Raw genomic sequence first — 13,764 nt, forward strand, 5'->3', positions numbered from 1 at the left:
TGTATGAAACAACAAGTAATGATCATACAATTGCAGTAAGGAATTGCAGTAAGAATTTTCCTATTGCTTAATCTAAATTAAGCAATAGGAAAATTAAACTATCAGGAAATTAAGTAAAAAACATGATAGATTTTCTATGGTGGTTACAGAGTTTTTAAGTGTAGGCTAGACATATAGATATATGTTAAGGATGGCATAAGCTGATCCTGTGCACGGGAGCAGGAGGAAGGTTTTAGTGACCCACTGAGGTCTGCTTCAGCTCTGTCTGCTCTGTCCCTTACTGAACAGATTATTTGCCAGTAACATCTATGTAACTAAAAGTGCTTAGCCTGTAAGTTAAGTAATTGAATGGAAAAAAAAAAAAAAAAAGATAAAGATTCTCAGAGTAGGTGTCAGTTGTATAACCTGTTGGGCTCAAAATTAAGAGCTCCAAAAAGTTAACTGCCTTTCCACAAACTTTTAAGGTTAAGAGTATAACAATTTATTTTATGAAGAATTTTTTTTTAATTGTATAACTATTTCTTTTATTAAGATTTTTTTTACCTGCTTAATAGTTGCTATCTGTTTTCATATACATGTATCATGTATTAGTACATATCTGATGTGTTAGTGATTGCAGGTAGTTCTTCAATGGTGTTTTGTTTTTGTTTTTTTCTGCTAAAAACTCTGTTTTATGTTCTTTCCAATGTGTGAAAATAGATATAATTTTAAACCTAGGAAAATTAGATTTTACAATAATAAAATACATTATGAAAGCACGGAGATTTCATAATTTATTTGTTGTTAGTTTGATTCATGTGCAAAAAGGAATACTAATTTTGATATTATGGAAAAAAAAATATTTTTAAGAAATCACTCATGGGGTTGAAATTCCATTCATTTTATTCTAAAATATATCTAAAAATAACTAATGTTGAACATTTCTACAAGATGTAAGTTGTTACATTTTTAAACAGATAATATTCATCCACTTAAAAGAATTTTACATTAGCTTTTTGAAAAATTCTACTAAGCTGAAAATAAGAAACAAAACAAGATAATTTTTTTCTCTCTTTTATAACCTATAACCCATCTCTGTTCAACACATATCACAGAATCCCAGAAAGGCTTGGTTTGGAAGGGACCTTAAAGAAGGGACTTAAATCTAGTTCCATAGTCCATAGTCAAGGATGCCACCCAGTAGATCAGGTTGACCAGGGCCTCATCCAACCTGGTCTTGAACACGTCCAGCGATGGAACATCCACAAATTATCTGGGAAACCTGTTTCAGTGCCTCACCACCCTCATAGCAAAGAAATTCCTCCTAATACCTAATCTAAATCTCCCATTTTTAGCTTAAAACCATTTCCCCTTGTCCTATCTGCCCAAGTTTAAATATTTGCTCTCCATCTTTTTTATAAGCCCTTCTATATATTTTATGCTTCAATGCATATAATATGCACCTGAGACCTTTTTCTTCTCCAGGCTGAACGTCCAGAGCTGTCTCAGTCTTTCTTCATAGGAGACGTGCTACAGCCCTCTGTACAGATTCACGTCAAATAGATCCATATGAGCAGAGCAGAGGGGACAATCACCTCCCTTGATCTGGACACTCCTCTGTTGATACAGCCCGGGATGCAGGTGGCCTTCTGGGCTTAAAGTATGCCCTGCCAGCTTTTGTCAAGCTTTTCATCCATGAGAATCCCCAAGTCCTTCTCCACAGTACTGCTCTCGGTGCATTCTTTTCCAAGTGTGTATTAATGTCTGGGATTGCCCTGACCCAGGAGCAGCACCTTGCACTTGGACTTGTTGAACCTCGTTAGGTTCACATGGGCTACTTCTCAAGCTTGTCCAAGTCCCTTTGGATGGTATCTCTTCCTTCTGTTGCACCAACTGCACCACTCAGTTTGGTGTGATCTGAAATCTCTCTGAGGGTGCACTTGATACCACTGTCTATATCATAGATAAAGATATTAAACAGTATTGGTCCCAGGACAGACACCTGAGGGACACCACTCATTGCCAGCCTCCAACTGGACACAGAGCCATTAACAGCAATTCTCTGGTTGTGACCTTCAAGCTACTTAGTTTTCCACTGAATGGTCCACGCTTCAAATCCATCTCTCTTCAATATCTGACCTAATGCAAGACTGTAAGAAGAAAGACTTATTACTTTTCTATCTTCTATAACATTTCTCTACAATAATTTACAAGCCCACTATCCAGGACTTCAGGCTTTATTTTGATTTCAGATTTTTTTTCAGTCTGCTGATTAAAAGATTAAATAAGACTGAGGTGAGGCGTGCTCTCAGAAAAACACACCAAAGCTCCTAACTGATGTTTTCTAGTGGAACTGTCATGTTTTGCAGACTGTTTCATCCTCTAATCAACTTTCATGTGTCCATTTATTGATTTGTTGTTGTTGTTGTTGTTTGGTTGGTTGGTTTTTGTTTTGTTTTGTTTTGTTTTGTTTTGTTGTTTTTCCCTCTTACTAGTGTTTTTAACCCAACTGTTGTCCTGTATTAAGTAAAATACTTTAGGGAAGTTCAAGTTCATTGCTTCAGTTCTATTATCTTAGTCAGCTACAGTTGCAATTTTATCAAAGAAAGCATAACTTTTTTAAAGACTTATTTTCATGGGATGCAAAATGCACTAACAATTCCAGCTGGAGTGACACTGTTTACATTACCACTGCCAAGCAACAGCCAATCAATAGCACATCACTGGAACAGGCCGTACAGCAGAAATGTGTTCAGCTGCTGCTTCCTATTGACTTCCCACTGTTTAGGGCCTCCCACAGCCAAAGCTGACCAGCATGAAAATAATTAAATGTGAATATGTGACAGGACCTATGAGAAAGGTAGAGACATGGCAAGAGACCTACTCAAAAAGTATTTGAGGTGATAGAAAGAATCTGCTGGTTGAAGAAAAGTTTATGGAGCATTATGTTTCATTATTGACCATTGCTTATGGACCATTACATGTTCATATTGAATTCATATATTGCATATATTTTGTACCTTTATACTATCTGGATATTTATCTCAAGATTTGTTGGAACCTCTAAGATCTAAATTAAGTTCCACAAATAGACACATATTCTTGTACCAAATCTATCATTAAACAAAAACATATAGTCACAGGAAACAGACACATAAACAAGACACATACCTTTCTATTGAATCAAGTATAGGCAGTGAAAAAAAATTGAGTGTTGTAAAATACTAAACAACTTCTGCTGCTGGCTAAAATTTGGGGAATGAGCTGGGATAAGTGAATATCCACTGGCATGAACATGGAGAAAGTATTTCCTCTGATCTACAGACAGGAAGAAAGTTTCTAATGGAAACTTCTGTTGATGGAAGCCTCTTCTATCACTGCTCTGTCTTGTTCAGCTGTTAAGCTGGGTTTTCAAATATATTTTGAAATGTAAGGGTTTTATGCAGGTCTAAACTGAAGTGAATAACGTCTCTTAGACCATTGCCAGCTGGCTCAACTGCTAACAACCTCAAGGTCACACAAGGAAACACCCTGAAGCCAGGTGGACAGAGATCAGAAGGATACAAAGGCCTTACTTAAATTTCAGTTCCTAAACTGCAGATTGTGGAATTTGGCAAAATGTACAGATTTCTTACCACCTCAGCCAAGGTGAGGCCATTTTTTGGGAGGCCTATGAGAATCTCATTGAAAAGTTTTATTGACATAATTTACAAGGTGCCTGCACAGCAAGTGCAGCCAGAGGATGATGATTCAGCTTGTGACAGATGTGAGAATCCTGGAAAAACAGAGATGTCCCAACCAAAAGGGCACATGGACTGTTCCTAATATTTGTTTCATGAAACACTGTGTCTCCTTGTGTTCTGCTTCAGTGGTGGGTAAATGAGGAAAAGGAGTTGGAAAGGCTAAGAAAAAAAAAATCAAACTCTATGAAGGTGTTAAAATGAAGCCTTAGGCAAAGAGACCTGGGAGTCTTCATTGCTATTCTTGCTGTCCTCTCAACACACGCACATGCTACCTTACCCCATATAACTTGCTTATCCTAACTCCGACAGGATAATGAAAATCCTAACCAAAGAACTGGGACTGGTCAGAGGAAGAAAACAGAGTATCAGTGGGCATTCCTGTATTAGTACACTGTTTTCTTCCTGGCTGAGCAGGTGTTAATACTGTTGATATTTCGATAGGGTGAGATAAAGTCTGTGCTAAATGTTCTGCTAATGTGATCATACTGAATTATGAATATTAAAACTCTAAGTTCCTCTCTAGAGGAAGACTAGTTAATTTTCTCAATTAACTATTAAGAATTTCTCTAGATGTTTTCTGTCTTTTGAAGACATGTAAGCAAACATATGGGTGAAGCATAGAGACCTTTTGTAAGATTTATAGTTAGATTAATCAGGATATTGCCTGTATTGGAAAAATCTACTTCTGAACACAACTATTTGAATCTCCATAGTAAGTATAGATGGTATTGGTACTACTGTCACCCTCTGTGCTTCCTTTGGCAACTGGTCAGGTTATCAATCATGTAGCTGAGGTGATAATTCCACACTACCTCCTCTATTTTACTGGCTGAAGCTACTTAATATATTTAATTTTGCCCCCCACAAAAATTTGAACACCCTTTCTGAAAGCATGAGCCATTCAATAGTGTTATCTTTTCAAAAATCTGTTGTTCTCTATGAGGTAGAGGTGGAGACCAAGTCCTTTAGCATTAAAATAAATAATATATTGATGCCTTAAAACTCCGTGCAATATCTTTCATCATTTTAAGTTGTAGTGGGTTTACGTGGCAAGGTTTTGGTAGCAGGGAGCCATAGGGGTGGTTTCTGTGAGAAAGATCTAGAAGCTGCCCCATGTTTGGGAAGGGCCCCATTGTTTTCCAGATCCGAGCCAATAAGCGATGTTGTTTTGCGCCTCTGTGAGAGCATATTTAAGACAGGGAAAAAACGCTGCGCCAGACAGCAGCCGGGAGAGTCAAGGTAGTGAGAGAACAGCCTTGCACCAAGGTCAGTGTAGAAGGAGGGGGAGAGGTGCTCCAGACGCCGGAGCAGAAGTCCCCTGCGGCCTGTGGTGAGGACCATGGTGAAGCAGGATGTCCCCCTGCAGCCCATGGAGTACCACGGTGGAGCAGGGTTCCACGCTGCAGCCCGTGGAGGAGACCACGGTGGAGCAGGTGGCCCTGCACCGACGGAGGCTGCCGCCTGTGGAAGACCCCTGCCGGAGCAGATTCCGGGCCGGACCTGTAGCCCGTGGAGAGGAGCCCATGCAGGAGCAGGTGATCTGGCAGGAGCTGCTGCCCGTAGGGGAGCCAGGTTGGAGCAGTTTTCTCCTGAGGGATGGACCCCGTGGTACGGACCCATATCTGGAGCAGTTCTGGAAGAGCTGCTGCCTGTGGGAAGCCCACGCCGGATCAGTTCATCAAGGACTGCATCCCGTGGGTGGGACCCCACAGCACAGGGGACAAGAGTGACCGAGAAGGAGCGGCAGAGAAGAAGTGCTGTAGACTGACCATAACCCCCATTCCCCGTTCCCCTGCGCCGCTCGGGGGGAGGAGGTGGAAAAGGGTGGATGGGGGGGAAGGTGCTTTTGTTTTTTTTTTCCCTTTGTTTTCTCACTTCTCTCGCTTGTTAGTTGTAGGCAATAAATCTTACTATCTCCTTATGCCGAGTCTGTTTTGCCCGTTACAATAATTATTGCGTGATTTTCTCGTCCTTATCTCAATCCTTGAGCCCTTTTCACATATTTTCTCCCCATTCCTCTTTGAGGAGGGGGAGTGAGAGAGCGGCTGTGGTGGAGCTCGGCTGCCCACTCGAGCGGAACCACGACATAAGTCTAGAAAATCATTCAGTTCAGACTGCATTCTAAGTTCAGTGGGAATTCTACTAAAGCCCCCGGAGACATAAAAATATTGCCACCATGTATTAGACAGTACCAGGCTGTGATGCCTTAAGGTTTAAATGCTGAATTTAAAGCAATGATTTAAACAAAAGGATTTTTTTTTTTTTTTGATAAAATAATAAAGAGAATGAGTTTCAAATTTATATGGAGTGCTAAGTGAGAGGTTTCTGCATACCACATACCACTGGCAGGACGCTTCATAGCGTTTTTGTTTTGTTTTGTTTTGTTTTGTTTTGTTTCTTTGTTTGTTTTGTGTTTGTTTGTTTGTTTGTTTGTTTCCTGCAAAAGAATTGTATAAAAAAAATGTACATCTTTTACTGTGATTTATTGCCTGCTAACAGAAGCAGAATATTTGTAAAAGGAAGATAAAGCATTGGTCAAACAGGTCTTTCTGATATGCAAATTGTTATATGAATGCGTGTTAGAAATAAGGATGCATTGTGGTAAGAAAAATAATAAGTAGCATTTTTTAGCTGATTAAAACTTGAAAGAACAATTAGATGAATGAAATTTATCTTAGTGATTTGAACTTCAAAAAGTTTATGGTGAGTAAGAGGTGTTTTATGGTCCACTAATTAACAAGAACTTGGGGCAAAAATATATAATTGTTCTCAGAGTAATCCTGCAGAGTTATATTCAATTAAGTAAGCCTTGCAGAGTCTTTTCTAATTGACGGTGGATAGGCAGAATTTTGTATGAGACATTACTTCTTACTGATATTGGCTAGGAGGAAAGACAATTACAGTTTTTTCAAAAGAAATGATAAAAGTATGCCTTCTTCATAGAGGAGCAACAGATACAAAGACAAAGACATTAGATTCAACTAGAGCTTTTAGAGCATATCCTGATAAAATATTTTAAATACTTATAATGTAGAGAACATTACAGCTACACAGAAATTTCTGAAGAAAAAAAAAAAATGTGGTCCAATAATCCTAGGAAATAATCTTATTAAAAAAAAAGAAAATGTTTGAGAGCTTTCAGCCAACAGTATTTATAACTGAGTGAGAAGAGCAGTCTATAAGGATACATGAACATCACAACAGGAAAAAGGAAAGACAGCCAATCATGTTCACTGTTCACTGTTGCACATTGGATATTTACCAGAATAAACTGACATTACATCTCATTGGCTATATAGTAATACAGGATGCAGCAAAAAGATTTTACTTGTGTATAAAATTGATAACTGTTCTTTACAGTTTTGTTTTTTTCCTCTAGGGACAGAAACAAAGAGCTTCCATATTTTCCAGTACCCTGAAATAAGTAATATTTATAGCCTTATTTTAATAAGTATATCTGGAAACTTGAATACCAGTTAGTTAGTGTTTTAGAGAAAGCATTCTCCCTAATTCCAAGCTATGTTTCTCAATGACCATGTGCATTCGGGCTGGTATCCCAGATCATATGAAGGAAAGTCTGCCAGTGCGTAAGCAAGAATTCAAGTTCTTTTGTGCTAGGTTTATGTATTGGAATATTTTTGATGATTTTTTGATTTGTGTGAGGTCAGTTTTCCAAAACACTTTTGACATTCAATAAATAATTAATTTGCATAGTATCTAAATGTCAGTTATAATATTTTAGCAGATTACTGAATTATTAATCCAACTGGAGAGCCACTAATTGTCAGAGGGTGTTCACTTTCTGCAGAAATTGATTCCGTGGAAGATAATATGGCCACCAGAACAATAGAAATAGATATAGTTGAATTGAAATATAGAGTGCTTTAAAAGAAAATTTGAGTTAAATTCAATATTTTCCTATTCACTGGCTAAGAACTTTCACCAGTTTAACCCTGTACTGTTTTAGAGAAACACATATCACACTGGGCACGCTAATGGGAAAGTAGCTCAAGTTTTCTGGTCAGAATGTGCACCACCACTTTGACCGTGACATGCTTTTAATTGAACCTTCTCTGCTTAGTGGTTGCCTTTCACATGAAAAAGAAAAATGACTAGAAATTGTAAAATCTTCATTTAAATGATACCATGTACAATAGGATCAAATTCCTTTGCTCATTATATTCCTAATTCTGGTGTTGTATTTGAAGTTCAGACTTTAAAGACTTAGGACAGAAATTCAAAAAAATGCAACTGAGAAGATTTAATGTCGGCCTGAAGTGATCTGTGGAAAACAGGTATTTTTGATTAGTTTTGAAATCAGTATATCTTTTTCAGAACAATCAAGAGAAACTCACTGATTCAGAATGATTAATTCAGAATGTTCAGACAGACTTTTTAAGAAGTGAAAATTGTGTTTTGGGATTGAAGACCTGTCTCTACTGAATTCTTGTCCTTCATAGTGACCGATACTACCAACCTTGTCACTTGTTTTTATGCCTTCATATATTTGTTGATTCCTCTTTATTGCCTCACTGACCCTATAAATGTTCTATCTTTATCTTACACTGCAATGTCTTTAAGATCATACTTTTTTATTCTTATATATAATCCTAAAACTCTACCAAAGCTGTTTAATCCAGATCAGATAGTCAGTTGAACACATCATACAATAGTAGTAAATGTCTTGGTATCATTCAGGTTTTTAAAAAGACAGAAATCAGAGACTTCAATTGTAAAGCAATACTATTTCCACAACCCTGACAGAATTTTTCTAGCAGCACTAAGAAACTCAGTTTCAAAGATGTCAATCTTAATAAAACTGTACTCTAACCACATCACTAAATTCAATATCTAAACGTCTTTTAAAGACCTCCAGGGATGGTGACTCCACCACTTCCCTGTGCAGCCCATTCCAGTGCCTAACAACCCTCTCAGTAAAATGAGTTAACATATCTAGCATATTTCATTTCTTTAATAGATACAAATAATATATACATTCTTAACTCTTGGGATTGGCACTGTTTAACTCCTTTGTCAGTGGCAGTGGGATTGAATGTACCCTGAGAAAGTTTGACAATTACACTAAGCTGTGTGGCATGGTTGACACACAGGATGGAAGGGATGCCATCCAGAGGGACCTGGACAGGCTTGAAAAGCAGGCACACGTGAAACTCATGAAGATCAACAAGACTAAGTGCAAAGTCCTACAACTGAATTGGGGCAATCCTAAACACAAATACAGGCTGGGTGGAAAATGGATTGAAAGCAACCCTAAGGAGAAGAACCGGGAGGTGTTGGTTGAAGAAAAAATATCCTTTAGCCGTCAACATGCACTTGCAGCCCAGAAAGTAAACTCCATCCTGGGTGTCATCAAAAGAAGAATAACTAGCAGGTTAAGGGAGGTCATTCTCTCCTCTGCTCTTGTGAGACACCACCTGGAGTACTGCCTTCAGCTCTGGGGCCCCCAGACCAAGAAGGACAAGGCTGTATTAGAACGAGTCCTGTGGAGGGCCACAAAGATGATCAGGGGGCTAGAGCACTTCTATGAAGACAGGCTGATAAAGTTGGGGTTGCTCAGCCTGGGGAAGAGTATACTTTGTAGGCACCCCACTGCAACCTTCCAGTACCTAAAAGGGGCCTACAGGAAAGCTGGGGGGGAAGAAGGGAGGTGAGGGGTGGAATGGGATGACACACTACACACTATTTGTCAGGGAGTGTTGTGATAGAATAATGAGTAACTTTTTTAGTTTTAAACTAAAAGAGGGCAGATTTAGATTAGGTATTATGAAGAAATTCTTTGCTATGAGTGTGGTGAGGCACTGGAACAGGTTGCGCAGAGAGATTATGGATGTCTAACCCTTTGAAGTGCTCAAGATTGGGTTGGGAAGGGGGTTGAGCAACAGGGTCTAGTGGGAGGTTGTGCCTGCCCAAGGCAGGGGGCTTGGAATTAGATTATCTTCAAAGTCTCTTCCAACCCAAACCACTCCATGATTCTATGAATTCAATAACTCAGCATGCCATACAAAATCCTGATGACTGTCAGATTGTTTTTCTAGTCATGGTGGTGAATCAGCTCACTGAAAATCCAACATGCATTTAATCCAGCACAAAAGTGTCAGGAACATGTATCTGAAGGTAAGAAGGGAAGTCAGTAAAAAGGGATCTGGTCAGGCAAGATGTCTTTTGGCAGTGGTGAACTATTGGATTGTTGTAGCTGTGGTATGTAATCTGATAAGTAATAGAGCTCTCAGGCTTTGAACAGTAAAACAGCAGTTGCTAGTTAGGAACGTTGTTTCTAGTTCAAAGTCTTAAACTAGATAGATTCGAAGGGATGGTCAAAGGTGCAAAGAATTGGTTATTCACCTCCTCAGTTCTAGCGGATGTGATGAAAATATTTGGTCATATCTTCAGTCCTTCCGTAGTCACCATGCCCTTATTCATTTCCATGTGTTTGAGAAACTGTCAGAAGCTGTAGGCTTCCACCATTTTTTATAGTTCTAGGATAAATGTGATTCACGTTCACTCTTTCCCCTTCCCATCATATTCCTGAACCATCCAAGGTCTCCTATGAAATTCTATTTTTCTCTTTTTTTTTTTTTTTAACCCATTCTTCAGTCATTAATATTGGTACTGTTAGAAATTTGAAACCTCTCCCTTGCTTCTGAGCTGTTCCTTTTTATATTCCTTAACTATGTGAAGAGAATTACTTGATTTTGGGCCACATTTTCCCTTTCATTTGCTTTGTCCATTTTGTTGCTTTGATAATGGTAGTCTCAAAACCTTATTTCCAGTTCAAATTCTTCTTCCAATAAATACCAAAAGTGTAAGCATTTTCTCAAGTAATGTAAAATAAATTATAAGAATTTATGCTTTTGGGGGTTGTGTATATTTAACAAAACACTAAGTCTAAATCTTGAATAAAGGTATTTTGGTTCACTAAATGCCCATCTATCAGAGGTGGCACATACAATGTGATATGGTAAAAGTTTTTTTTCCTTCATTCCTATTTCTTTTGCATGTATGCACAATATATACAATGCACTATTGAGAACTTTCAGGGAAATATAGAAATCATGTATCTGGAATAACTAGGACTACAGTTAGCATATAAAATGTTCCTTAGTTATTCACAATTCCTTACCACAGTATTTAGCTTGTAAATTATGACTACCTAATACTAGACAATAACAACATAGATTGATAATCACACAGAATTTGTTCTTCTATTCAAAAGCAATAAAAACTGACAGGAACTATATTAAACACATTTTAAAACCATTAAAAAATCCTCTTAATCTATTTATTTTTCATAAAATATATCTTTAAGGATGTGATGAGATAAAATATATAGATATAAAGCATTATGAAATACACTGTTTAAAATGTCAGATACATAAATTACTCTAAACAGGAAGAGTTACTGTTATTTAGTCTTGAATCTGGACCTTATACACTAGAGATTCTCTGATTGTTCTGGACAGTATTGTACAAAAAATGTACATTTCAAAGACTACACTTCAGTGAGTCTGTCTGTCTGTGTAATAAAATAGATATGCTAAATAAGGTGGCCAAATAGATAGCAAAAATAAATGGCTCAAGAGAGTTTGAGTGTAACTAAGCAACAACAGCTGTACTCAACACCTCAGCTGCTTGATGTTTTCGCATATTTCATAACTTCATTTAACTTGCTATTCTGGCATATGTATTAACGATTTCTTACTACAACAACCCTCTGCTCTCTATGGAGTTTTTTGTCTAAATTAGATTATATATGGATGTGCCAAATTTCCTATCTAATGCTAACAGAAAATGCAGACCTAGACATGCAGTGTGCTTGGAAATTGATGTTGCCCTGTTTTATTCAGCTGATGTTCTGAATAAAAGAACATCAACTGAAGGGGACTTCATGAGCTGCTCTAAGTTAATCTCCATGTATTAGTCCCTTAATGTTGCAGTATTTGGGTCCTGGTAGGAGGATGAGAGCAAAGACAAAACCAAACACAAAATTCCCTGTCTGGACACCAGCTGTGGGTACTTTTTTCTGGATAAGTGAGGATAGAAGAAAAGGAGATGAAAAGGGAGGCATTCTACATCTGCAGATGGATGTCATTAACAAATATAAAACTGAAAAAAAGTTAACATAGAGAACACAATTTCTGGCAGAATATTTACTGGTAAATAGTAAGAACTGTAACGCAAATGAAATTCTGCTAACAAGGAAATATCAAATGAAAAATATTGCCAATGTGGCAGACATATTAACAGGAAAAAAAAATAGCATTCATAATAGTGATTCTGTCCATAAGACAACTGTATCTATTGTTTGAGCATATGGAGTTTGTGCTTAGTCACAGGAGTATACATCCCACTAAACAGAAATGTTAGCAATAATTATTGCAGGGAACAAAATGAAAACACTTAGAATTTTTATTTGCTATTCACAAAAATATCAAAGGATCACATACATGTTATTATTAAGCTGCTGACTCTCTGATATATACTGGATTAAATTACTGGTAAGGCCACTGTTAATTAAGAGTTCCTTTATGTGGAAATAGTATATTTTAATGAGCTTAAAGAAGGAGAATGACGAGCAACCCCTTTAATACTTTGTCATCAAAGTTAGATCCATTTGTGTAGCAATGGTTCTTGTCATTGTGTTTCCTTAGTCCCACTATGCATATGAAGAATGAGCCTAGTACTACTTAAAGAGACCAATCCTACCACAGTTTCTTAATATGTTGGCTTCTGTAATGGAGAAAAGTAGAGAAGTTCTGGAGCCACTTCATTCTGGCCATTTTCACATATGCTTTACATCCTACCAAAACTGTTTGTATAGCTGTATAAAATAAATAGCTGCAATGATCTGGATTAAAAGCAGTCCTAGGGGATAGCTTATAGTGGAAATGTTATAACATCCAGATAGCTCAGAATTTAAGGGTTTACAATTTGTGCTTAGTTTTGCTAAATCACTACATCAATCTTCCAATCTTTCTGATTTTTCTAAGTATTCAATTGTCCACTTCCTCACTGAGTTTACAGCTATGTTGTTCTGTCTTCAGAAGTGTATCATTGAGAAATCTTTTCCCAAAAGCAGCATAAGGTTTGGATTAACTAGAAATTAGCTCAAAAAACTTCTTGCAATATCATATAATTGAATGGCTCAGATTGGAACTTTCAAACATTTCTTATTCCTCATTCACAACTAAAAATCTTTCTTCTCTCTGCTGCAGAAATAGTGAAAATTTGGTGGGTTTCATAGGGTTAAGGTTTAAGAATTTATATCTTATGTTTCTTTTTCAAAGAGTTTCTACCACCTCAATATCTATTAACTTTTATTATTTGACTTTTAACTCTCTCTCTCTTTCTCTGTCTCTCTCTCTCTCACACACACACACACACAATCTGCTGATTTGTGTGTAGTACCAGGAAAGGAGTACGCAGAACGTGGTATGCAGGTAGCTGGGTGAATCCATTTTACAAATATAGCACTACTAATAATGGTGGTCTTCTTTAGCTCTAGGAGTTTCTTGATGTTAATAATAGAGGAATATCACGTTGTTGCAGCACAATGCAACTTATTCTGCCCCATAGTTCCTAGGTTTAGAGTCCTCCTAATGAAAGTTTTGAAAATATTGCCTTACAGACTTGTAGCTTCAGGCTACATAGCATGAAACGATTTGCATGATATTTGTTTTGTTCATTGGTCTGTACGAAGAAAATCATTATTACTCTCTTCAAACCAAGAAATAGTTATCTGGTTTGCACAGCTTCCAAAGCTAATACCCTATGAATCTCATTCTCCATTCTGTTACCATGTATTCTATTTCAGTGTAATTTCAGGATATATCAAGCCTTAATACTCCTTTTTAACACCCCTGCTTACATATCTTATTGTTCTTTTAAAAAACAAAGATGAATATAATATATCTAAATGACATTGAAAGAAAAATAACTTGCAAGAAGCTTTTTGTGGTCACTTCTTAAATGCCTGATGAACTCAATTCTCATTAAACCAGAATGAGCTGGAAATATAGAAGGG

The 13,764-nt window shown here is 37.3% G+C and overlaps 1 long non-coding RNA gene across 1 annotated transcript in view; it reads left to right on the plus strand.

Annotated features, from left to right (window-relative positions):
* Positions 1-4,760: 4,760 nt before the first annotated feature.
* LOC311430655 overlaps positions 4,761-13,764 on the plus strand; it is an 86,536-nt gene continuing 77,532 nt past the window's right edge. The window contains exon 1 of the long non-coding RNA XR_014688926.1: positions 4,761-4,961. This is a non-coding gene — a long non-coding RNA (uncharacterized lncRNA). The remainder of the gene's footprint in view (positions 4,962-13,764) is intronic.

This window comes from Aythya ferina (genome assembly GCF_964211825.1).
Source record: "Aythya ferina genome assembly, chromosome: 1".
Classification (NCBI taxonomy): domain Eukaryota; kingdom Metazoa; phylum Chordata; class Aves; order Anseriformes; family Anatidae; genus Aythya; species Aythya ferina.